Source organism: Muscardinus avellanarius, assembly GCF_963383645.1.
Source record: "Muscardinus avellanarius genome assembly, chromosome: 2".
Classification (NCBI taxonomy): domain Eukaryota; kingdom Metazoa; phylum Chordata; class Mammalia; order Rodentia; family Gliridae; genus Muscardinus; species Muscardinus avellanarius.
In genome coordinates, this window is record NC_137787.1 from 131,877,847 (window position 1) to 131,903,860 (window position 26,014).

Genomic DNA, 26,014 nt, shown 5'->3' on the forward strand with positions numbered 1-26,014 from the left:
GGTGTTAATAGCACTTTTAAATATATGGATGGATGTCTTTCCTCAGTCTTTGAATATTATATACTGTATTGTTTCAGTATTGTGTCTGTCTTATTCTCTGTATTATCATTTTAGGACTTGAAGTATATATTTAAAATTCTTTTTAAATTTCCTATTTATTTCTTATGTTGTTTTATAAATTACTATTTCTTATGCTTTATTCAGTATATTTATATCTTATTCAGTAAAATTGTATTTTAATGGAAATCAATCCACTGATAACCTTGTATTGAGTTGTTGACTATTTTGTTTTCCAGCAATATAATTTTTATTTGAGTTTTAAAAAGTATTACATTATTCTCTCCAAATTGTCCTATAATTATTTCCTTTCTTCTGACTATAGTCACAGGTATTTTAAATCCTGTGACTGATAAACCTAGTTACCTGTTGATCTGTTTCTAAATTCTATTTTTTTTAATGTTTCTTGGCATGCCCTGCTATTTTTAACTGGATCTTAGCCATTGTATAAAATCATATAAATAGGGGGATTTAGTTTTAGGTTATAAAATACAGTTAGAGTAGGGCCAGATCAGTCAGGAACAAAATTGACTCTAGTTTTGCCTGAAATATTTTAGAGGTCATGACTACTTTCAGTTTACTCTCAGGATGTTGTCCTTCAGAGTTTGCAATGGAGAATCACAGTATTCACTGGAATTTCATCCTCTTAACTAGCCCTGAACTTATATTTTTGTCTTTCTAACACAATAAGACTGCTTTTAGCTCTGCCTACTTCTACATTTTCTTTTTTCCTGTACCAGGGACTGAACCCAGGAGCATCCTACCTCTGAACTACAACCCAGCCCTGTTTTTTATTCTTTATTTTGAAACAGAGTCTCACTAACTTTCAGGAGGCCTCACTAAGTAGCTGAGGCTGGCCATAAACTTTTGATCCTCCTGTCTCAGTCTCCCAAGTACTGGAATTATAAGCACGCACCACCCCATCTGGCTCTAAGCCTTTTAATATATATTTTCTTTTTACTTTTAGTCTTGCTTTGCTCATAGATTAACAAATATCTTAAAGGGAAAAGTAGAATGTGTTTCATTTTTACTTCTCTGCTCTTCCCTTCTCTGAAATATATATTAAGATTTTTATCCTATTTTTGGTGCATTGTAATTATATATAATAGTGAGAGTCAGAATGATACAAACACACATGCACACATCCTTGGTGCTTCTCTGATATTTTGACTTCAAGTTCTGGCTTCTTGTTCTGATGCTTTCAATTGGACTTTTAAGATTTTATACAATGTCTTAGTTGTGTTTGGTAGGAGTGTTGGTCTGCTATGAGCTAGTGTTTGCATAGCCAGAAATTATGTTCTAAAGCCTTATATGTAATACTATCCATATCATCATTTTGTGCTTTTCTGCCTTCAATTTATTTTTGATATAATTTGTAAATAAATTGTATGTTTGGTACCACATATGTAACTTATTTCACAACATATTTAAAATGTAGTTGAAACTTCCATATATTAGTAGATACTATTTCTTGGAATATTTATAAGTTATCATTTTTCAAAAATTTACCTTTAGTATTTGTTTATTTATTCATTTATTTATTGTTTGTTGTATTGGGGATTGAACCCAGGGACATTTTACCTCTAAGCTATACCTCAGCTCTTTTGATATTTTTGTTTTATTCTTTATTTCGAAATAGGGTCTCACTGAGTTACAAAGAACCTCACTAAGTAGCTGAGGCTCTCCAAGAACTGCAATCCTCCTGTCTCAGCCTCCCAAATGCTGGGATTACAAGTGTGTGCGATCATGCCTGATGATATTTTTGTTTTCAAATAGGGTCTTCCTAGGTTACTGAGAGTCACACTATGTTGCTGAGGCTGTCTTTGAACCTGGGATCTTCCTGTCGCAGCCTCTTAAGTATTAGTATTATAGACATGTGCCACTATGCCTGCAAAATTATTTACTTTTAAGAAAATATTCTGTACAACTTTTATATTTAAGAGGCTTACAAAAGCAAGAGTTTTCTATTAATTTCATTTTATTTTGGTACTGGGGATTGAACCCAGGCATTCTACCTCTGAGCTACACCCCCAGCCCTTTTTATTATTTTTTTTATAACAGGCTCACTAAGTTGTTTTAAGCCTGTGATCCTCATGTTTCAGCCTCCCAATACTGGGATTGCAGTTGTGTTCCATCGTGCCCTGCTTCCATTTATTTTACTTTTTAAAGTGTCTCGCAAGTACTATAAACAGACATTTACAAAACCTGTAAATTTATTTAACTATTTTTTGTTGTTGTTGTTCGTTTTCTTGTGGTACTGGGGTTCCTGGAAACCCTTCTACCCCGGCTATACTCCCAGACCTATTTTTATATTTTATTTGGAAACAGGGTCTCTTAAGCCAGCGCGGCTGGCTTTGAACCTGTGCGATCTTCCTGTCCACCTCCCAAGTGTGGGGATTACAATCCTGCCCCACCACGCTGGCCCTAAATTTATTTAACTATTAATGGCATATGTTTCACAATTTAGTATTAGTTCTAATGCATTTTTCTTTAGAAAATTTGTTGTGTGCCCTCTAATATTTTCTCTGACATGCATTTTTATTGGATATATGTTTTTCTGGATAACATTTGAGCTATTATTACTGTTTCAGTTTTTATAACTATATCCTGCATGGCATGTGGCTTTAAAAATTTTAATATTTGCCCGGGAGTGGTGGTGCATGCTTGTAATCCCAGCATTTGGGAGGCTGATACAGGAGGATTGTGGTTGGTAGACAGCCTCAGCTACTTAGTGAGGCCCTTTGCAACTCACTGAGACTCCACTTCAAAAAATAAAAAATAAAAAGAATAAAAAATAGGGCTGGGAGTATAGCTTAGAGTTAGAATGCCCCTGGGTTCTATCTCCAGTACCACAAAAAAATTAATATTTAATATAAAGTCTTCAAAAAGCTTCTAAACATTTTTTATTATGTTAAATAATTTTTTTCAAGTTCTAGATTGACTAAAACATATAGGACTATAGGTGTAACTCAGCTATAGAATATCCCTGAGTTTAATCCCTACTACCCAAACAAAAGTTTCTCCGTTCTTTAACATATTCTGAATGTGTCATTTAAAAAATTTGAGGGTGAATTCGTTCGAACCATCCCCCCCATGCCATTTCTGAATGGCATGGGGCTGTAACTGTCTTCTGTATTTCTATCTTTTTAATAAACTTCTTTAAATTTTTAGCAAGAGTCTGGGCTAATGTGTATTTATCCTTAGCTCAGGACAAGACCCTGCACTTTTTATCTTTTTGTGGTTTGAGGGAAATTGTGTCTGGGACCCTCACAGGGGTCCCTGGGGACTGTTTCGCCAAACCGTAACATCAGTTTTCAAACCATAACATAATTTGGTGCCTACATGAGGCTATCTTTTGAGCCAAAGGTGACTCCAGCTGATGGTGGCCCAAAAGCCACTGCATCTTGAAGGTCAGTAAAACTCCCCAAAAAGGGACCAGATCCTGGTGGATGACTGGATAGAGGTGCCAACGGGCTCTCTGGAACTGTGGAGACCCCCCTGCCATGGACTAGCTATGGCAGAATCTCCAGGGGAGGGGAAAATTCCCCATTAAATAGCATAGGCGTGATAGGCCCAATGGGTGCCCATCCATTCTGCCCACATCAAAGATGGGACACTCTTTTAAAAGCCCTTTAAAAGAAAGACCCATAGCACACCTTCAGAAAACTCCCGAAACAGGAGATGCCAGCCAGCACCCATTTCTAAGATGGTAGTGACTCCCAGCAGCAATAGCCTAAATGGGTAAGCTTCTCCAAGATCTCAAGAAAGAAAAAAAAAAACTTTGTCAAAAGTTTCAGCCAGATAACTAACTGCCAGACAGGCCTGGTAGGTGAATGGTAACACCCAGGATGCAATGTCTGGTGTTCAGCAGGCAGTTACTGCTCCATTTGCATAAGAAAGCTCTCTGGGAAGTAAGCTCTGGAGGGAGCCACGCCCAACTGTGTGGTAGCTCAAGACTCTTAGGCCCATCAAAATTGGAGAATATTTTCAGGGAAGCAAACTAATAAGATGTTTTTTGAAAACAACAATATTTTCAGCTAGAAAACCTCATTGAGAAAAGGGACAGGAGAAGGGTGGTGGCTAAACTTCAAGCCTGCAATGCTCTTCTGGTGGTCTGTGAGGCTACTCTCACTGCTGCATGCCATCCCAGCTGGACACCCCCAGCTAGGCTACTAGCTTTAGGGGTTGCAGGGGACCTAATCCAGACAGAAAAAGGCCACGAAAACCTCTCGCTGTTTTAAGATGAGATTTCAGCAATATTGGTAATTGGTTTTAGATTGCGAAGCTCTGGGAAGGGGGGGTGGCCTTACCCAGACAGGCCACTAAAATCCCACCCTTTCTCTCTCAGATGGGGTCCAAGAAATCCAAAGTGGAAGCTGGATCTCCACTAGCATGAGTCCTCCAAAATTGTAAAAGTTTGATCCCAAAATGCAAAGGTTTTTCAGCACCCAGGCCAGGCCACAGTAAAGCTGGGCCACCCCAGGTGCAGCTTCAGCAGGCTGGGATCCTCAGGGTCTTAGTGCCACCAGATTAGACTCCAATTGGTTCTGCCTAACAGGCCACCTTATACCACCTGGGGAGGAGAGTTTAGAGTTCGACCTTTCCATATGCAGAGCTTAAAGCTTTATCACCAACTTAAACAATAAGTGCTGGCATTCTTAGTTAATTCTTTACCCAGTAGAAGGGGAGGCCATCCTCAGACAAAGACTACTACTACAGGCTGCCAATTTGGTTTAACAGGGACTTGAAAAGGGAAAGACAGACAGGCAAAAGCCATGAAAGCCTGGCTGAGCACAGAAGCCTAATCTCAAGTCTGTTTTAAGGGGTGGAGAGCAAGGGCATCTCTGGAGTAAATGCCCTCAACCATGAGGCAAAAAAGGCCCTCCAAGGTCTGGATCATGGAACAAAGGGGGACCATTAAATGGCTGAGCACCCCTAGTTCGGGAGGAAACTGGGGTCCCCAGACCTAGGTTCCCAGTGATTCCTCCCAACTCCCACCACCTGAGTTAAGACTAAAGAGCCTTAAGCAATCACAGTGAGATCTCACAGAAGGCCAGATGTAAGGTGTTACCCTCCTTTCCTTGCCCAAGGTCCAAAAGCTTAGCTAGGGTGACAGGCAGTTCAGACCAGCACCCAAACTTTTTTTTTAACCCAGTACTCAGCCTGTGGCTTCCAGGATGACCTCCAATTCTCCCATTCTCAGTTAAACTAGAGATTTCAGCTCCTCTCAGGAAACCAACTTTGTCTTTTTGCTGGTATCACTAAAGTTACTGCTCAAAGTTTTTTTTTTTTTTTTCAACCAGTCTTACCTAAAATAGAAACTTTTAAAAAGCTGTTCAGTTAGACCTCTGAGATGTGATGAAATAATTTTCTTTTGTGATAAAATTAATGTTTTAAGACACTCGTGATGATTTTATGGTGTTGTGGATTTCTGTGGTAATCTAACAAAATTAAGGCTTTAAGATGCTAGTGATATGTAAATGGGTTTTCTTAAATTGTTGGTATCTAAATAACATTATAAAATGGTATAGTTGTTCTGGTTTGCTTGTATGTAACAACAAAAGACAGATGTAGAGAGTCTATAGATGTATTTCTTTATATTTTTGTAAATACAGAGAAAGCAACTTTTGTGAGACTAAGAAAGCATGTTGTAGGGTTTATCCTAAGATTGTCCCAAATGGGAAAGAAAGGACCAGGATAGGAAAATCAGTGGGTTAAAGCAAGTTGTAAATTGTTTGTGGTATGTTTGTTTACATATGTGAAGATGGTTTTAATAGTTAAGAGGAATAGGTTTCTAGTAAGCCTACCTCTCTTTAGACCTCTGGAGGCCATTTAATTTAAACTTATGTTTGGTCCATAGTTTCTAAATTATGTGGTTGTCTTCAACAGAGTTAAAACCATTAAGTTTCAGGATTATACAGGCACTCAAATTTATGTCTTTTCACTTTTCCTAATTTTACTCATTTTTCTGGATTAATTAAGCAATGAGGTAGTTCATTTTTGGTCTTTTCCCAATTGTTACATGTTCAATTGCTAAAGGATGTTATCTTACAGCCTCTAGCTACAGCAATGACAGAGTGGCAATAGAATATTCCTTAATAATACAGTGCTGGGCAAATCATACTTCTCCGATAAGACCAATAATATGGGTAAAAAAATACAAAAACAATATTTTCTCAAGATTTAAAAATTTAACGAATCAGTCAAAGCCTTTTAAAACCAATTTTTCTATTTTCAGCCTCAAGCCACACTATTAGATACTGGCATCTACAGGTGTATTAAAATTCAAAAACAGTACCCTAATGATATAACATATAAGAAATCATCTAAAATCATTATTCATATTACCCCAAAGCCTATTTCAGGTCTTCACAGTACTAATTCCTGGATTCACATGGCACAAAATAAACTAAATACATCCCACTTTTGTGTGTTTCAGCCTAAGTCAGCAAAACAGGTTTTAACTTCTCATTTAAGTGCTATGTTTAGGTTTTCATGGTTAAGCTGTATTGTGAGTGTCGTCTCATAGGGTTGAAGCTTTCAGATGTCAGATGGTGGTATGAGCACCCAAGAGAAACATTTATTGAAGCCCTTTAGATGGTCATAGATGCACATAGCAGGGATCCATCTGATTCCCCCATGCGAACTACATTCCTGACTGTTACACTAAAGCTGGGGCACAACTTCATCCCTGTTCAGCTCGAAGTAGTTTATGACCAACTTAGCATCCTTATTACTTTGCTAAGGGGTACATTCATGTGATAAAAATTAGGAAAAAGTGAAATTGATTAGGAAAAAATGAAATTGAGCTCCTGTTAACTGTTAATAAGAATTGTAAAAGTCAAACTGTATTTTCTGTATTTACCTTTGGCCTGACAAATGTCAGGAAGTTACTAGACAGAGGGGGGAATGTACTAATACTGGGAATGGCCTGGGAAGATTTGAGAAAGCTCTAACTATTAAGATATTTCAAAAATTGGGTGAGGGGAAAATCTGTAAAAGACTTGGTCTTGGTTTTGGTCAGGAAGAAAACAGCTATTGAAACTTAGATTGATTTAGCTAAAAGTAATTAGCAAGTCCATAGAAGGGGGGAGCTAGGACTTCCTCCTTCTAAACACAGATCTACATAATAATCTAGCTAGGATGGGAGGAGGGGATTGACCTTTGTGAAAGACACCTTGGCTGGGAAGTAAGGGGAGGTACCTTACAGGGATGTTTACTACTTCAGAATTACATGAACAAGATGGAGGTCATGTATATAAAAAGTCTGGTCCACATGTCCTATCTCAGTGAATTCGTTCGGAACACCCCGCCCCCTCCCCCGTGCCATTTCTGAATGGCATGGGGCTGTAACTGTCTTCTGCATTTCTATCTTTTTAATAAACTTCTTTAAAACTTCAAAAAATAAAAAATAAAAAATTTGATAATAATTCTTCATGTAATATAACTTGAGATACATTATGCACTCAGGAAGCATTTCAAAATTAATGACAGTTGGCATGAATTCATATTTCAAGTACTTCATGTAATTATTTCAACTTTTTCGCTGACTTATTGTGATATCTGATTAAATTATCATAGTTCTATGTCATGATGAGGCTATAAAGAATTGAGGAACAGAATTTAGTATCAGCACTATTATTTTCTGAATATAGGCTACTGATTCAAGCCCTCCTACATATTTGAATGATAGGTTAATTAAATTTTTAATTTTTCTTCACATTAGCTGTGTTCATATACTCAGTTGATACAGTGACTAGATTGAATAGGGAACAATGCCTCAAATTTCCAGGAGGCAATCTAGAGAAATCTGGTACTCACCCCTATCAGTTTGCTTGTTCCAATTGTGTAAAACCTTGACCGTTGTGCTGTAGTGAGGCAGGGCTTACTTCATGCCCTTGGTGTGAAAAATATAGTTATATAAACATGCTTTGGGATGCTTATATCAATTACTAGTGGAGGATTTCATATGTTTTGATTGTCAGGCATAATACTATAGTGTTTTCCATTATTTTAGCAAAGTACTTTTACAAAAAAATATTGGAAATATTGTACAAGCTATTAATATTGATTACTGACATCTCAGAGTTTAATTCAGTGTTTTTTGGTAAATGGTTGATGATCAGGGGTATACCCTCTCTCAAATTCTACAAACCTATGAGGCATCTTGCACTGAGGTCTATATTTTAAACATATATATGTTAACTTCTTTCACATAATAACATTTATATCAGATATATGCCATTTTTATTCCTATTTTGCAGATGAAGAAATGGAATCCATGCTAGTTTTCTCTTGCTGCATAAAAAATTACCACAAACATGGTTTAAAACATCATACACATTTACTACCTCACATTTACATGGTCAGAAGTCTGAGCATGACTAACCTAGGTTATTTTCTCAAGTTTCACAGTCTGCTATTAAGGCCTTGATTGGGCTGTGGTTATGTGTGAGGCCTGTGATCCTCTTCCAAGCTCACAGAGTTGTGGTAGAATTCATAGCCTAGTAGCTATAGAATTTATGGTGGCTTTCTTCTTCTGTGAAGACAACAGCAAAATATCTTCTTTTAATTACATTAAGAATGATCAATTACAACTTTTAAAAAAGATTTTATTGGTGCATTTCAACAATATATAATAATAATGAGGTGTATAGTGATAGAGACCTTATTTTTTAAAATTTATTTCTTTGCTTCTCTTAATTGACAAAGACAATATAAAGAAAATATTTTTTGGGTATAACATGTTTTGAAATATGTGTAAATTGTGCAATAGCTAAATAGAGCTAGTTAACATATGCATTGCTTCACAAACATTTTTTTTAACATTTTTAAATGTATATATATATATATATATTTTTTTTCTTTTAACAATTTTTTATTGAACATAAATAGTATACATTTATGTTTGGTGCCCTCTCCCCCCTTCCCCCATTTCCCCTTCCCCCCTCCCACAAATGGTTGTCCAGATTAACCATGTCATATTCATAATTTTACACATATTCAGATGTAGACCCTCATTAATCAAGATCAGCCTTCCTCCTCTCCTATCTTTCCATTCAAACTTTGCTGATATTTCCCCTCCATTATCTGGGGTCCCACTGGTATCCTCTGTGTTTTCTAGTTTGGGCATATTAGAAGAAACATATGTACCTTCTCCTTCTGTGCATGGCTGATCTCACTTAACATAATGTTCTCCAGGGCTTTCCATCTTCTTGCAAATGATATAATTTTGTTCTTCTTTATGGCTGAATAGAATTTCATTGTATATATTTCCCAAAGTTTTGCTATCCATTCATCTGTTGATGGAGATCTGGGTTGGTTCCATATTTTGGCTATTACAAATTGTGCTGCTACGAACATAGGTATGCATATGTTGCTGTAGTTCTCTGAATTCAACCCCTTTGGAAAGATACCCAGGAGTGGTAGAGCTGGATCATATGGTGGATCTATTCCCACCTTTCTTAGGAATCTCCACAAAGATCTCCATAGTGGCTGAACTAGTTTGCACTCCCACCAACAGTGTAAAAGAGTTCCTCTTTCCCCACATCCTCGCCAGAATTTGTTGTTATTTGATTTCTTTATGTTTGCCACTCTGACTGGGGTTAGATGGAATCTCAGTGTAGTTCTGATTTGCATCTTCCTGATGTTCAGTGATGTAGAACATCTTTTCATGTATCTATTGGCCCTTTGTATCTCTTCTTTTGTGAAGTGTCTATTTAGTTCATTTGCCCATTTCTTGATTGGGTTGTTTGTTTTGCTAGTGTAGAGTCTTTTGAGCTCTTTGTATATTCTGGATATTAGCCCCTATTCAGAATGGTGGCTGGTAAAGATCCTTTCCCATTCTGTAGGCTTCCTCTTTAGGTTATTGATAGTTTCCTTTGATGAGAAGAAACTTTTTAGTTTGATGCTATCCCACTTGTTTATTCTTGCTTTAATTTCCTGAGCTTTGGAGGTTTTGTTGAGAAAGTTACTGCCTGTGCCAATATGTTGTAGTGTTGAACCTATGCTCTCCTCTACTAACTTCACAGTCTCAGGTCTAATTTCTAAGACTTTGATCCATCTTGAGTTGATTCATGTGTTTGGTGAGATATAGGGGTTTAGAGTCATCTTTTTACAAATGGTTAGCCAGTTCTCCCAGCACCACTTGTTGAAAAGGCTGTCTTTTCTCCAGCGTATGAGTTTGGCCCCTTTGTCAAAGATTAATTGACTAAAGATGTGTGGATTTGTTTCTGTATCTTCTATTCTAATCCACTGGTCAGTATATATCTGTTATTGTGCCAGTATCATGCTGTTTTTACTACTATTGCTCTATAGGATAGTTTGAAGTTTGAAGTCTGGGATTGTGATGCCTCCTGCAATGTTTCTTATTGTTGAGAATTGCTTTGGCAATTCTAGGTCTTTTCTTTCTCCATATAAAGTTCATGATTGATTTTTCTAGGTCTATGAAGGATGTAGTTGGTATTTGGATGGGAATTGCATTGAATCTATAAATCATTTTTGGCAGAATGACCATTTTGATGATATTTATTCTGCCTATCCACGAGCATGGGAGGTCTTTCCATCTTCCAAGGTCTTCTTCAATTTCTTTCTTTAATGTTTTATAGTTTTTGTTGTAGAGGTCTTTTACATATTTGGTTAGGTTTATTCCTAGGTATTTTATTGGTTTTGAGGTTATAGTGAATGTAATTGATTGTTTTATTTCTTTCATTGTGGATTCATTGTTGGCATAAAGAAAAGCCACTGATTTCTTTAGGTTGATTTTGTATCCTGCGACTTTGCTGAATTTGTCAATCAGCTCCAGAAGTCTTTTGGTTGAGTTCTTTGGATCTTCCAGATAAAGGATCATGTCATCTGTGAATAAGGATAATTTTAATTCCTCTCTTCCTATGTGAATTCCTTTGATTTCCTTCTCTTGTCTTATTGCTACAGCAAGAGTCTCAAGGACTATATTGAAAAGGAGTGGTGATAGTCGGCATCGTTGTCTTGTTCCTGACTGTAGCGGAAATTCTTGCAGTTTTTCCCCATTCAATATAATGTTGGCTTTGGGTTTACAGTATATTGCCTTAATGATGTTGAAGTACTTTCCTTCTATCCCAATTTTTGCAGTATTTTTAACATAAATGGGTGTTGGATTTTGTAGAATGCTTTTTTCAGCATCTATTGCTATGATGATGTGGTTTTTGTTCTTGGTTCTATTTATGTGGTGAATAACATGTATTGATTTGCGTATGTTGAACTAGCCTTGTTTTTCTGGGATGAAACCAACTTGGTCATGATGTATTATTCTCTTGATATAGTTTTGAATGCATATAGCTAGTATTTTGTTTAGAATTTTTGCATCTATGGTCATTAAGGATATTGGTCTGTATTTTTCCTTTCTTGAAGTATTTTTATTTGGTTTGGGGATTAATGTGATACTGGCCTCATAGAAGGAATTTGGGAGAGTTCCATATCTTTCAATTTCCCAGACCAAGTTATGAAGTATTGGTATTCATTGTTCACTGAAGGTTTTGTAGAATTCAGCTGAAAACCCATTTGGGCCTGGGCTTTTCTTTGGTGGAAGAATTTTTATTGCCATTTCTATTTCTTTCGTTGTTATTGGTTGGTTTAGGCTTGCTATATTCTCTTGGCTGAGTGTAGGAATGTTGACTGTGTTTAGAAATCTATCAATTTTTTCCAGGTTTTCAAGTCTATTGGAGTATAAATTTTTAAAGTAGTTTCTGATAATCTTTTGAATTTCTTCACTATCTGTGGTGATATCTCCTTTTTCCTTTCTAATTTTGATAATTTGAGTTGATTCTCTTTTTCTTTTAGTTAGGTTGGTCAGGGGTTTATCAATTCTATTAATCTTTTCAAAGAACCAACTTTTTGTTTTATTGATTCTTTGAATTGTTTTTTTGTTCTCTATTTTATTTATTTCTGCTCTGATTTGAATGATTTCTTGCCTTCTGCTGGCTTTGGGAATACTGTTGCAGAATTTCTAGGTCCTTGAGTTGTGTCATTAGGTTCTTTACTTGGTGGTTCTCTGTCCTTCTTATGTGGGCACTCAATGCAATAAACTTTCCTTTTAATACTGCCTTCATGGTGTCCCATAGGTTTTGGTAGGTTGTATCTCAGTTTTCATTTGTTTCCATAAATTTCTTTATTTGTTCCCTAATTTCTGCTCTTACCCATTCATCATTCAATAGTGTATCATTCATTCTCCATGAATTTGAATACTTTCTTTCGAGTTTCCTGTTGTTGATTTCTACTTTTATTCCGTTTTTGTCTGAAAAAATGCAAGGAATTATATTACATCTTTTGAATTTGCTGGTATTTTCTTGGTGTCTCAGGATGTGGTCTATTTTGGAGAAGGTTCCATGGGCTGCTGAGAAGAATGTGTATTCTATAGTTCCTGGTTGAAATAATTTGAAAATGTTTATTAGGTCCATTTGGTTTATGGTTTCCTTTAATTCTAAAGCGTCTTTACTCATCTTTTGCCTTGAAGATCAATCCAGTGGTGTGAGAAGTGTATTAAAGTCTCCCAGAATTATTGTATTTGGGTCTACTTGGGATCTTATGTCCAGAAGGGTTTGGTTTACAAATGTGGTTTCACCCACATTTGGGGCATAAATATTTACTAACATTATATCTTCTTGGTGTATTGTTCCTTTCAATGAAAGGAAGTGCCCTGATTTGTCTCTTTTGAAGTGTTTTAGTTTAAAGTCTGTTTTGTTGGATATCAGGGTTGCTACCCCTGCTCTTTTTTGGTCACCATTGGCATGGTATATCTTTTTCCATCCTTTCACTTTCAGCCTGTGAATGTCTTTGGCTGTGAGGTGAGTTTGTTGCAGACAGCATATATTTGGATTATGTTTCCTAATCCACATTGCCAGTCTATGTCTTTTGATTGGTGAGTTAAGTCCTTTGACATTAAGAGATATTATTGAAATATGATTTTTGTTTTCTGCCATTTTGTGTTCTGTCTACTCTTGGGTGGTTTGGTCCTTCTTCTTTACTTAAATGGCCCACTTATTAACTTCCTCTCTTCTCTGATTCTGAAGTCTGCTTCTTTTTTCTCCCTTATGGTTTATTTCTTTAAGAATTTTCTCTAGTGTTGGCTTTGAATTCATGAATTTTTTGAGATTCTGTTTATCCTGAAAGACTTTGGTTTCACCCTTGATCTTGAATAGTAGTTTTGCTGGATAAATAAGCTTTGGTTGGAAGTTATTGTCTTCCAGGGACTGAATCACGTCATACCAGTCTCTCCTAGCATTCCTGACCTGGGTTGTATAGTCTGGGGTGATTCTTATTGTTTTGCCTCTATATGTCACCCGTCCTTTTGTTCTCACTGCTTTTAAGATTCCTTCCTTGCCCTCTATGTTGGTCATTTTGGTTATTATGTGGTGTGGAGTGGTCTTTCTTTGGTCCTGTCTCAGTGGAGTTCTGTATGCCTCCTGGACATGAAGGTCCAAGTCTCTTTCCATATTTGGATAATTCTCTGAGATTATTTCCTTGAAGATATTACAGATGCCCTTGGTCTGTACCTCTATCCCTTCTTCAATGCCTATTATCCGTAAATTAGAACGCTTCATATTATCCCATATTTGCTGGATGTTTAGGTTTTGTTGCTGTAAAGATTTCTGTATATCGCTGTGTTTTCGGTTTGGGATGTACTGTCTTCTAATATTTATATTTTGTTTTCCATTTCATCTAATCTTCCAGAATTTCTTTCTATTGCAGTCTTCATTTCACTTATTTCTTCTTTCATTTCATTCCAGACCTCTTTCTGATTCTTTCTTAGTGTTTCTAACTCACCTTTCACCTCCTCTAGACTTGTTTTAAATCCTTTCGTCATATTGTACATCAAGATTCTGAACTCCCCTTCTTACATTTCTAGTAGGTCAGTATTCGTGATTTCTGCTGTCTCTTCATTATTCCTGGTTCTCATATTTATAGTGTTCTCTGTCCTGTTTTTCTGATTTCTACTCATTGTTTTTGAGTATTATGCTTAGTCCAATATTAATATAAGGAGTTTAGGGGTATTGGCAACTCAGCAGAGCTTTTCCAGTGTTGAGGGTGGGCGATGTGGGAGGAGCTGGGGTGATGGGTAAAGGAGTCGGATTAGGTAGAAGATATGTTTAGGTTGAGAAAGACTTTAAGTATGATAAGGTAATATCTTGCTGAGAATGAGAGAGAGTTAACTAGTAGGACTCTTGTCGTTAGTAGAGTAAGTAAGGAGATATGAAATACTTTGAGTATTAAACAAGGAGTTATATTATGGGGAAAAGTTTTGGGGGAGAAGAGTGTATAGGTTAGTGTTGGGAAATTTGTAAGAGGGGTAATGGAAGGAGCAGACAAACATAAAAAAAATCCACACACGATACCAAGACTATTATGTAATCCAAGAAAAAGAAAGGAAAACCCAATCAAAGGAGGGGAAAAAAAAAGAAGGAAAGAGGAAGAAAGAGGAAAAAAGGACAAGAATAAAATAAAAGGAACTAGCAGCTGTGTGAAATCAGAAAACAAGGAAAACTATCAAATATATATATAAAAAAACAACAAGTTAAAGTAAAAGAAGGATGTGGGAAAAAATAAAATAGCAATAACCATAACAAAACAAAAGCACTGTAAAAGCAAAACAAAACAAAACATCCACAATAAAAGTAAAAAAAACACCAGTCCTACTTTTTTACGAATATGGGGTCAGATCCATATAATATTTGCGTATCTGATTGCTTTGGTAGCTTTCAGAATATAATCCAATATCTCTTAGTTTTCTTTGTACTCTATTTTTTTCTTCTTAGGTCACTCTGGGTGTTTAGACACCTTTCTTTCCTTTAACTGCTTTGGGTTTATGTGTCAGGATATCTGGTGTCACTGTTATTGGATTCTGTACAATTGCCAGGTTCTGCGAAATTCCAACCTGTAGTCAGCACATCTGCACTCACCACACTAGACTCTGGCCTGTGCTTCCCTACAGGAGGAGTGGAGGATGTCCAAAGTAGACTTGGGACCTCCCCCTGATGTCCTGTGCAGATACTGTGTCTCGATGGATTTTCCTGTGTCTCTGGAAATTCTAACTGGGCTAGCCGGTTTGGTCCCAAGATGTGCCCTGGGCAAAGGGTTGTTGGTTCCTGGATGCCCACACTTACTGCCAGAGCTCTGCCCATTCCGAGAGTGCAGGCTGCATGCACTGCTATTACTGGACCCAGGTGTGAGTGGGTTCAGCGGCCTAGTGCCTGCTGCTATGTTCCTCCAAGGTGCGTTGGGCTGTGCTCTAGACTAGAACTGAGTATCAGGCTGCCTGGTGGGCGGGAACTCCCAGTAGTGGACCAGGGGCGTGGGATAGGTGCACAAGGGTGCGGGGGCACAGGCGCTGAGAGGTGTCCAGCAATGGTCTCTGCCTCCTGCGGGCCGTAGAAGCTGGGGTCCAAGGAAATCTCATGGGCGCACAGAGCTTTCGCCACCTGGAAAGCAGGTCTCTGGCTAGGTGGGTGTCTGGGCTCCAGTGGGGGGCGGAGGCTAGGCACACAAGGTGGGGGTGGCGCAGGCACTGACTACTAGCGGGGGTCCGGGGTGCAGACAGGGTGCGCAAGGACAGTGCTGGGTTCTGAGGCGTGGGACAGATGCCCCAGGCCAGTGCTGGGCCTGGGGCGCACGCTAGGACCTGCACTTTCCCTGGATGCACTCAGGTACCTGGCTTCCTTGGTCCAGGCATCCGTGGGAGTCCCTGTGCTGTTGTGATCCAGTCGCTGGTGAGCACACAGAATTCTGATGTGGGTGCTGCTCGCTGCTTAAGATGAGGCTCTATGTCCGTTTTCAGTCTCAGATTATCTTGCCACGGTGATTTCAGTCAGGGCTCGGGAGTGCAGATTGGGCGGGCAGGTAGCCCGCGCTGGCAGCTCGCTGGCGGGCGTCCCGATTGTATCTGCAGCAGGTCTGGTGACTGATTCTTCTTCTTCTTCTTCTTCTTCTTCTTCTTCTTCTTCTTCTTCTTCTTCTTCTTCTTCTTCTTCTTCTTCTTCTCCTTCTCCTTCTCCTTCTCCTTCTCCTTCTCCTTCTCCTTCTCCTTCTCCTTCTTTGATTTCAGGGTTTCCGCTGAGGGACCTGGATCTGTTTTGGTTACAGGAAATCTCACGGGCGCACAGAGCTTTCGCCACCTGGAAAGCAGGTCTCTGGCTAGGTGGGTGTCTGGGCTCCAGTGGGGGGCGGAGGCTAGGCACACAAGGTGGGGGTGGCGCAGGCACTGACTACTAGCGGGGGTCCGGGGTGCAGACAGGGTGTTTTGTTGGTTAAGACACTGCTTTCTAAGTAGTTGAACATTATTTGTTTCAGCTACTGAGAAGTGCTGTGTCCCTCAGTCGTCATTTTGAATCCCACAAACTTATTTCTTTGTGGAGTAAATACTTAAATTTACTCTCCTAGCACTTTTCAATAATATGACGCATCATTATTAATCATAGTCTTCATGTTGTACAATAGACCTTAAACCTATTTCTCCTGACTCACTGAGTACTCACTGACTTATTGTGTCCTTTGGTCAATATCTCCCCATCTCTAATTAGAAACTTTAATTACATCTGAAAAGTCCCTGACCTATGTCATATTGTATTGGTTATCAGCAAGGTTAGAATATAACCTTCTATTAGGTAGAAGCAAGCACTCAAGGAGAGAGAACTCATTGGGGATCACTCCAGATACGTCTCCCACAATGCCCAAAGCAATCCATTAATCTGCCATAGTTAGTTAGTGGGATAGAGATAAATTGAGTCCAAGCTATTTTGCTCTAGAACTTTAAGCACTTTTCTGCTTACTTTCCCAAGGCCCAGAACCATGCACTGAAACCTAGGGGGAAAAATACATGGATTAATTTGTAGACATACAACATAGATGTATGTTGTGTTCGCTATTCACTTGGTTGGTTATGGTCCCTTTTCATATGATAGATTGCCCTACCAAAAACGTGGCAATAATTTTACTTGTGTCAATTTGAAAAATAGATAAATAAATTTACTAAATTTCAACCAGTAACACATCCTTTGTAAAACCCTAAATTTGTAATGCTGGAAGACAGGGAGAAGTTACATATAATCTAAGTGACACTTCCTTTATAAGGCTGATGTTTCCATGTATAAAATTCAAATCTTTGATCAGTGAGTGATGAGTGGTGGGCATGTTGTTGATAATGCTTCAGCATATCTAAATTTAGGAAAAGGAAGGAATGAGAGGATGTAATGTCTCTTAGTCATTCATATGTGTAAGCCCTAGAAACTGTAGGTTGTATGGTTCATTTACCATTATAAGCCTATACATAGCTTATTTTCAAAATGAGATAAAATAAACCTTCCAGCTGGTTCCTGTGAAGTAACCAGCATATCTCTGAAAACTCTCTACAATCAGCTATTTGAAATACATTATAATATGCTTCGTTTAAGCTCAAGGTGCAGGGATCTTCAGTTATGCACCTAATAATAACACTTGGATATGAAACTGGCTTGCCTACTATTGCCTAGTTTACACACACACACACACACACACACACACACACACACACACTCTCTCTCTCTCTCTCTCTCTCTCTCTCTCTCTCTCTCTCAAATCCCACACATCCCATTTTGTTGCCAGCAGATGAAAAGATAATGCCTTGGATTCTTGAAACATGGTGGGCAAATGGAGCAGCATCAGTAGTCCTTGATTGGTTACAAAGTCAGAACCTCAGAAAGAGCAAAAATATTTTCCCTTAGTGACAGGGTCTCCTTAGTGAAACAAATTGCCCACTCTAATGTGGGAAGGCCTCATCCAGTCAAAGGCCTGAATAAAACAAAGGCTAACCCTCCACAGAGTAAGAGACAATTTCTCCAGTCTGACAGCCTTCAAACAGAGACTGCCCACCTTGCCTTCCTTTCTTCTGTACTTCTTTCCTCCTTTTTCTGCCTTTGAACTCAAGGGCTTTGAATATGGGCTTTTTCTGAGTCTCAAGCCTGCAGAGTGAAGACCTTGGGACTTTCCCATCTTCCTACTGATATCATTTTGTGAGTCGATTATTTACAATAAAGCTCTCCTCTCTTTTCACATATATCCTACCTGTTCTGTTTCTTTGGAGAGCCATAATACAGTGCACTTTCCATATCATCACACAGAATATTAGAATTTCATGTACTTAGGAGATGAAATTTGATAAAATTAGTAATTTTTACTATTTCACAAGAAACATTCTTAAGTAAAAGTGGCTTTTTCAATTTTATGTTGGGACTGTACACTAGTGAGCAATAAATTGACTACTAATGCAATTTAATGCTAAAACACCAGTTTTTTACTATTAGCATAAAAACCAACATGATTAAAAGGTAAAATAATGTCTTAGTATTATTTTAAAAATATGTTTGCAATTTCAGTTCTTCTTTTCCTATTTGTATTCCTTTGATTTTTTTTCTCTTGCCTTATTTCTCTGGCTAGAGTCTCTATTACTATGTTGAAAAGGAGTGATGATAGCAGGCATCCTTAGCTTGTTCCTGATTTTAAAGAGAATTCTCACGATTTTTCCCCATTCAATATGATGATGATTGTGGGTTTATTGCATAGTGCCTTTAAGATGTTGAGGTAAAGTTCCTTTCATTTCAATTTTCTGCAGTTTTAACATGAATGAGTTTTTTGTTTTTTTTTTTTTTTTTTTTTTTTTTTTTTGGTGGTACTGGGGTTCCTGGAAGCCCTTCTACCTCCGGGCTACACTCCCAGACCTATTTTTACATTTTCATTTTTGGAAACAGGGTCTCCTAAGCCAGCGCGCGCGGCTGGCTTCGAACCTGCGCGATCCTCCTGTCTCCGCCTCCCAAGCGCGGGGATTACAAGCGTGCGCCACCACGCCCGGCAACATGAATGAGTTTGAATTTTGTTGAATGCTTTTAAAGTATCTTTTAAGATGATCATGTGATTTTTATCCTTAGTTCTGTTTATGTGCTAAACTACGTGGATTTTTTTGTATGATGAACCAGCCTTGCATCTCTTGAAAGAACCCAACTTGGTTGTGGTGTATAATTTTTGTTTATGTAGTTTTGAATGCATGTTGCTAGTATTTTGTTTAGAGAGTTTACATCTAAGTTCATCAATGGTATTGGTCTGTAATTTTCTTTTCTTTAGTTTTCTTTATTTGGTTTTAGTATTTAAGGCAATACTGACTTCATAGAATGTGTTAAGGAGAATCCTGTCTTTTTTATTTCATGGAATTGTTTGAGAAGTATTGGGCTTATATTATCTGTAAATATTTTCTAATATTTACCAGGGAATCCATCTTGACATGGGGTTTTCTTTGATGGCAAGATGTTATTGTCATTTAAATTTCTTTGCTTACTATTGATCAGTATAAAATTTATATATTGTCTTGATTCAATTTAGGAAGGTTGTATGTGTCTAGAAATATTTCAATTTCTTCTACGTCTATTTGCAGGTGACATGATCCTATACTTAGAAGACCCAAAAACTTAACTAAAAGACATCTAGAACAGATTAACAAATTTAGCAAAGCATTTAAATACAAAATAAATCTAAAAAATCAAAAGGTTTTTTTTTTATATGACAACCATGAATCCACTGAAAAATAAATCCAGAAAACAATTTCATTCAAAATTACCTCAAACACAATTAAATACCTAGGAATAAATCTAACCAAGGAAGTAAAATATTTCTACAATGAAAACTATTGAACAGTAAAGAAAGAAATTGAAGAAGATCTTAGAAGATGGAAAAATCTCGCATGCTCTTGAATAGGCAGAATAAATATCAAAATGGCCATCTTGCCTAAAGTTATTTACAGATTCAATGTAATCCTCATTAAAATACCATGGTCATTTTTCACAGATACAGAAAAATCTATCCTAAAATTCATATAGAACAACAAAATAACCAAAATAGCCAAATAGTACTCAGCAATAAGAACCATGTGGGAAGCATTAATTGTTACTTTTAAGTATACTACAGAGCCATAGTAATAAAAACAACATGGTATTGGCACAAAACCAGACAAATAGACCAATGAAGCAAGATAGAAGTTTCAGAGATAAATCTACACTTACAGCCAATTGATTTTTGACCAAGGGACCAAAATACACTGAAAAAAACAGACTTTTCAACAAATGAGGTAGGGAAAACTGGTTATTTATATTAAAAAATAATATAAGTAAATTTACTTTCTCACTCTGCACAAGAATCAATTCAAAGACATGAAAAGTAGTCCAGAGACTTTTGCAGTTACTTAAAGAAGGCCTAGGACCAGTGATCCAACATATAGACACTGGTAAGTTTTTTATTTTGGAATTCCCATCCTGGACCTAGGCCTAAGTCCAGAGTCCCCTCGAAACCACACTGCATTCGAAACATGCCAGTGTGGAAAATATATGACATCTACATGAACCCTAAGCCACCCACTCTGGCTTGACTACTGGCCGGCAAATCAGGCTCTGGGTCATTTTCTACAGCCTTGGATTTGTAGGATGCCCACTTTAATTTATAGATGTTCCCTTTTCTTTTATCCATTTGCCTCAATGACCCTTATCTTTTTCTCATGATTTATATAAAATCTTGGTTCTAGTTAAAATTTTTTTTGTGGTACTATAGATGGAACCCAGGGGCTTTCTACCTCCGGGCTACACTCCCAGACCTATTTTTATATTTTTATTTGGAAACAGGGTCTCATTAAGTTGCTGAGAGCCTCACTATGTAACTGAGGCTGGCTTTGAACCTGTGTGATTCTCCTGTCTCTGCCTCCCAAGTACTGGGATTACAAGTGTGCACCACCACACCCGGCTAATAAAAATATTTTAAAAATATATTTGACCTTTTAGATCCTTGAAAGAGTATGGAAAATCCTCCAGGCCTCTTAAAACTACATTTAGGAAATCAGTGATATATATAGCAATACTTATTGCAGCAAAATTTGTAATCTTGGAACCTGATAATTTGGGATTGCCTTTGGCCACATTCCCTCAAAACGTGAAAGAAGCCATCTGCAGCTATGAAAGAATGAGGCCAACACACAGGCAAGCTGAGTTGAGAACTCTGAAAGCATCTTTTTCAGTACTGGATATAGCCTTTCTTGAAACATTTTCTGGACTTCCTGTTTAACAGAACCAATGCATTCTCTCTTAACCAGAGTTAGAAATTAGAAGTTAGATGTCCTTATATTTTCTATCCAGTTTCTTTCACTAATTTATGACTTCTTTCAAAGGTCTTTAGCACATGTTCATTCCCACATCTACTCCTTCCTCATGTGGTTTTTCCTGAGGATATCACTTACCCAGGCTTTCCAAACTCTACCTGTACCTGCCAAAGTTCTTGTAAACTCCCCAGATTTCTCAGCCAGCACTGATGGCTTTCCCTTCTAAAATCTGTCAAGCTTTTATCAATAGCCACCATCTTAGTAATAAATTACTCTGTCATTCTTTATGTGTTTTGAAATCTTATTATTCCAACTAGAATATTTGTTTCCTGATGGCAGAGATCATGCTTTGAACTTCCTTTAAATGCTTTGTGCATCACTGAATATGCTATAAATACATAACTTTTTAGCCTAGAGAATTTTGTTTTATCACATTTCTTAAAAATGCCTTTTGTAGTCAACAAAATAGAGCAATTACCTTGAGAAAGCTATCCACAGGGAGCCTTCTGGAATCAGGAAAAGGTTTATAATAAATCGTCTAATAGTAGAACTGTTGGCAAAATCTCTATGGTTTCAAACCCATACAGATGATTATTATAACAAGAAGCTGACAAATTGAGGATAATAATAGTTACTGCTTACTTAGTGACTTATATGTGGTAATAGCTTATATGCTTCAAATAAATTATCTTTAATATCCACAATGGTAGACATGATTAATACTTTACAGATAAGGAATTTGATTCAGAGAGTTTAAATAATTATTCCAAGGTGGTATAGCTTATCATTGGGTAGCCAAGATTCACAAGGTCATAAGCTTAAATAATGTAATTGTTCCATTCACATATACTGTAGACACTCCCAAGAATAATATTAGATTCAATTGAACATTCATTTCTTGAATACCTACTAGTACAAAGCACTATAATTGGCACCAGTGTAGATTCAGAAATAAAGAAATAGCTAACAGTTTAGCCTAGTATTATTCACTGTTTATGTTTGAAGTACAATTTTCTCAGCAAGTAATCAACAAACTTGACTACAGATAATGTACAATTTCCATTAAATTATAGAAATCAACTCCTAAGCTGAAGGGGATGCGATGTGCCTTGAGGATTCATCTTTCACTAAAAATCATTTGGAAACTGGGTGTTGTGACACATGTCTGTAATCCCAGTACCTGGGAGACTGAGGTAGGAGGTTGGCAAATTTGAGCCATCTTCAGGAACTGAATGAGACTTTGTTTCACAGTAAAAAAAATAAGAAAGGGCTTGGAATGTGGTTCAGAGGCAGAATGCCCCTAAGTCGAGTACTGAGCAACACACACACACACACACACACACACACACACACACACACACATCATCATCATCATCATCATCATCATCACCATCATCTGGAAGCAGTTTTAAGTCTCTGAAATTGGTCGTGAAGACTACTAATGAAAGAAACGATGAAAGAAGCAGTACTGCATGTGGAAAGAACTCACATTTTGGAATCTGAAATAGGGATAGTTGGAATCTGTAATAGAGTTCAAAAAATTTTCAAAAATTTCTTTTCTATATTTTAACCAGATATTTGAATCCTGAGTTTTCATTTATAGATGCTAATATAGACCCCCCTCCCAACAATGAGTATATATATATATATATATATATATATATATATATATTCGCACACACACACACACACACACACACACACACACACATATATATATATATATATCAGGTATGTAAAGCTGATAAAATAAATGGAAATAAAGCATATTGTGCACACACAGAGTTGGTACTAAGTAGATATGCCATTTCTTCCCTAGTGATCTCTTAAAATCACTCTCTCAATGGCAATGGATGTGAGAAATTAGTGCCGTGGTCATAGTTGAAAGGCAGTTCAAGACTTTTTTAGTAGCCTCCAACAAAAGTGCAAAAAAAAACTTGTGTACCATTCTGGATTGAGGCATTCCTTGAAAATCCCTACGGATGAAATTTCACTCTTTCTTGAGATATCTTACTTTTTAAATTGTTAGACTTTTTTTTCTATCAGAAAATAACCTCTATCACAATATTGTGATTTCTAGTTTTGGTCCTAAGTCTAATCTCAGAAGCTATCTAAAACACCTCCCATTTACCTTTATGTGGAAAATATTCAAATATTTGTGGCCATGAATCTGCTTCTTTTTTTTTATTTTTGTATCTTTCATTACTTTTATGTGTATCATATTGAAAATGGCATATATTCAGACAGTGCTTGGTGCCACCCCACTTCTCCTTTCCCCCCCTCCCATCAATGAGTATCCAGGTTGACCATGCTATATTCATACATACATATTTGAATGTAGCTTCTTTATTAATCAACCTTAGCCTTCTTCCTCTCTAGCTTTGCTAAGCTTTCCCCTCCATTATCTGGAGTCTCTCTGGTATCCCCAGTACTCCCTAGTTTGGGCATATTAGAGAAAACATATGCCCCTTTTCTCTCTGTGCTTGGCTGATCTCACTTAATATTCTTCAGGTCTTTCCATATTCTTGCAAATGATATGATTTTGTTCTTCTTTACTGCTGAGTAGAATTCCATTGTGTGTATTTCCCATAAACATCATTAGCCATCAAGGAGATGTAAATCAAAATTATGCTGAGATTCCATCTAATCCCAATCAGAGTGGCAAGCATAAAGAAGTCAAATAACAACAAATGCTGGCAAGGATATGGGGAAAGAGGAACTCTTTTGCACTGTTGGTGGGAGTGCAAACTAGTTCAGCCACTATGGAGATCTGTGTGGAGATTCCTTAGAAAATTGTGAATGGATCCACCATATGATCTGGCTATACCACTCCTGGGTATCTTTGCAAAAGGGTTAAAATCAGAGAACTACAATAACATAGACATACCCATGTTCATAGCAGCAAAATTCATAATAGCCAAAATATGGAACCAACCTAGGTCTCCATCAACAGATGAATGGATTGCAAAATTATGGGAAATACACACAATGGAATTGTACTCAGTAATAATGAATCTGCTTCTATAAAAGAATTGGTTAGTTAAACTCTGTTTCCACTATATAAAACAAACATGTAAACAGTTATCTTTCAAGTCATTAGTTCACACTAAAAATAAGAAAAAAATAAAATAAATTAGGAATAAGATTTTGGGGAGTGAGTTTATCTTTGAGTTTAAGGCTCACAGTTCCTAAGTAAATGGAAGTTACCCATTTTGTAATGGATAGATGTTCATTTTGGAGCTGGAGGGAAAGTCTGATAATTTTCTAAGTCTAAATTATAAGAACCCCTAACTGTCCAGATATTGAGGTTAGATTTTTAGAAAGAGAGGAAAAAAAAAAAAAACTTTCTACAAGTATGGTCTTGCTCTTGAAAGAGAACCTTGTGAATAAAAGAAAACTATAATCATTTTTTTAAACTCTTTAGTAGTGACTCAGTGACAATGGTGTGATTGAAAGTGTTGTTTCTAGACAATGAGAAAACCTAAAGCCAGAGTCCAAGTAGTTCTAAGATAAATCTTTTTAATTTTAGAAAAGTCATAAATACAGTCTTAAGGGAACTGTTGGGAAAATAGAAGCGTGTTTTCTTTGTTTATATCCTGAGGAACAAGAATGATTGCCATTTTAAAGCCATGTCTCTATGAAGTTGAAACCTTTATGATGATATAGTTCTCAACATAACTGGAATCCTAAGAATCCAAGAAGTCACTGAAATCTAATCACAGAGAGCAAACACAATAGGCTAGTTATATTCACAGGTATTTCTGGCTTGCTTGATTCTATAATTTCTCCTCATTTTTTGTTGTCTTATTATTTTGCTTAAACATTTCATAACATTTTGACAATATTTTGGGATAAATATGAAAAAGGGTAAAATTAAAATTATATTATTTTGAGAATTTTGAGTGTTAAATAATATATACAGTGTTAAGCAGAGTTTTATTAATTGAAGAATTGTACTGATTTCTGTTTAAATTTAACAAATTTCTGTTGCATAGAACTCTAAAAATCAGAGATGACAGGAAGATCTCAGGTTCATTCTGAAAACAATTCTTCTAAAGGCATTTAAAAGGTAGCACTAATGGCTTATAATTCTTAACTTCTCTTTACTGGCTTTCTATCCAAAAAATAATTGACAAAAATAAATAATAAATGACAGAAACCCTGTAAAAACTTGAGAGCAGAAGAATAACCTCTGATTACTTTTCAAACAAAAGATACTTTTTAAAAATTTAAGAAAAGAAGAAATATTTATATTTACATGAAATCAATGGAGATCACAATTATTAGAATTTCATCAGTGTAACAAAAAAAGGATCACAATGCAAAAATACACATTTAACATTTCAATAATAGGGAAGAGCTTTGAGTGTTGGTCACAAGATGTTCATGGGCTTTGTGTTTTAGGTACCAGAGAGCATCAGCATGCTTGGTCTATGATGATTTTAAGTAAATTTGAAATTTATAAGGTCATTATATCAAAATTTAATTATATCAATGTACTTTCAGTTTCAGGAAGCCTGTCTTAATTAACTCAGGCACTACAGGATACTACACCCTGGGTAGTTTAAACAACAAACATTTATTTTCTACATCTCTGTATGTTGGAAGTTCACCATCAAAGACTGGCCAATAAGGTGTCTGGTGAGGGTTCACATTGTCAGAGAAGGAAGGAAAGAGAGGGAGGGGGAGAGATAGAGACAGAGATAGAGAGGGGGAGGGAGGGGAGAGAGAGAAAGTGAGTGAGAGAGAGAGAAATATCTGATATCTGAATACTTTTTTAAAGGCACTAATCTGATTCATGTGGGCTCCACCCTCCTGACT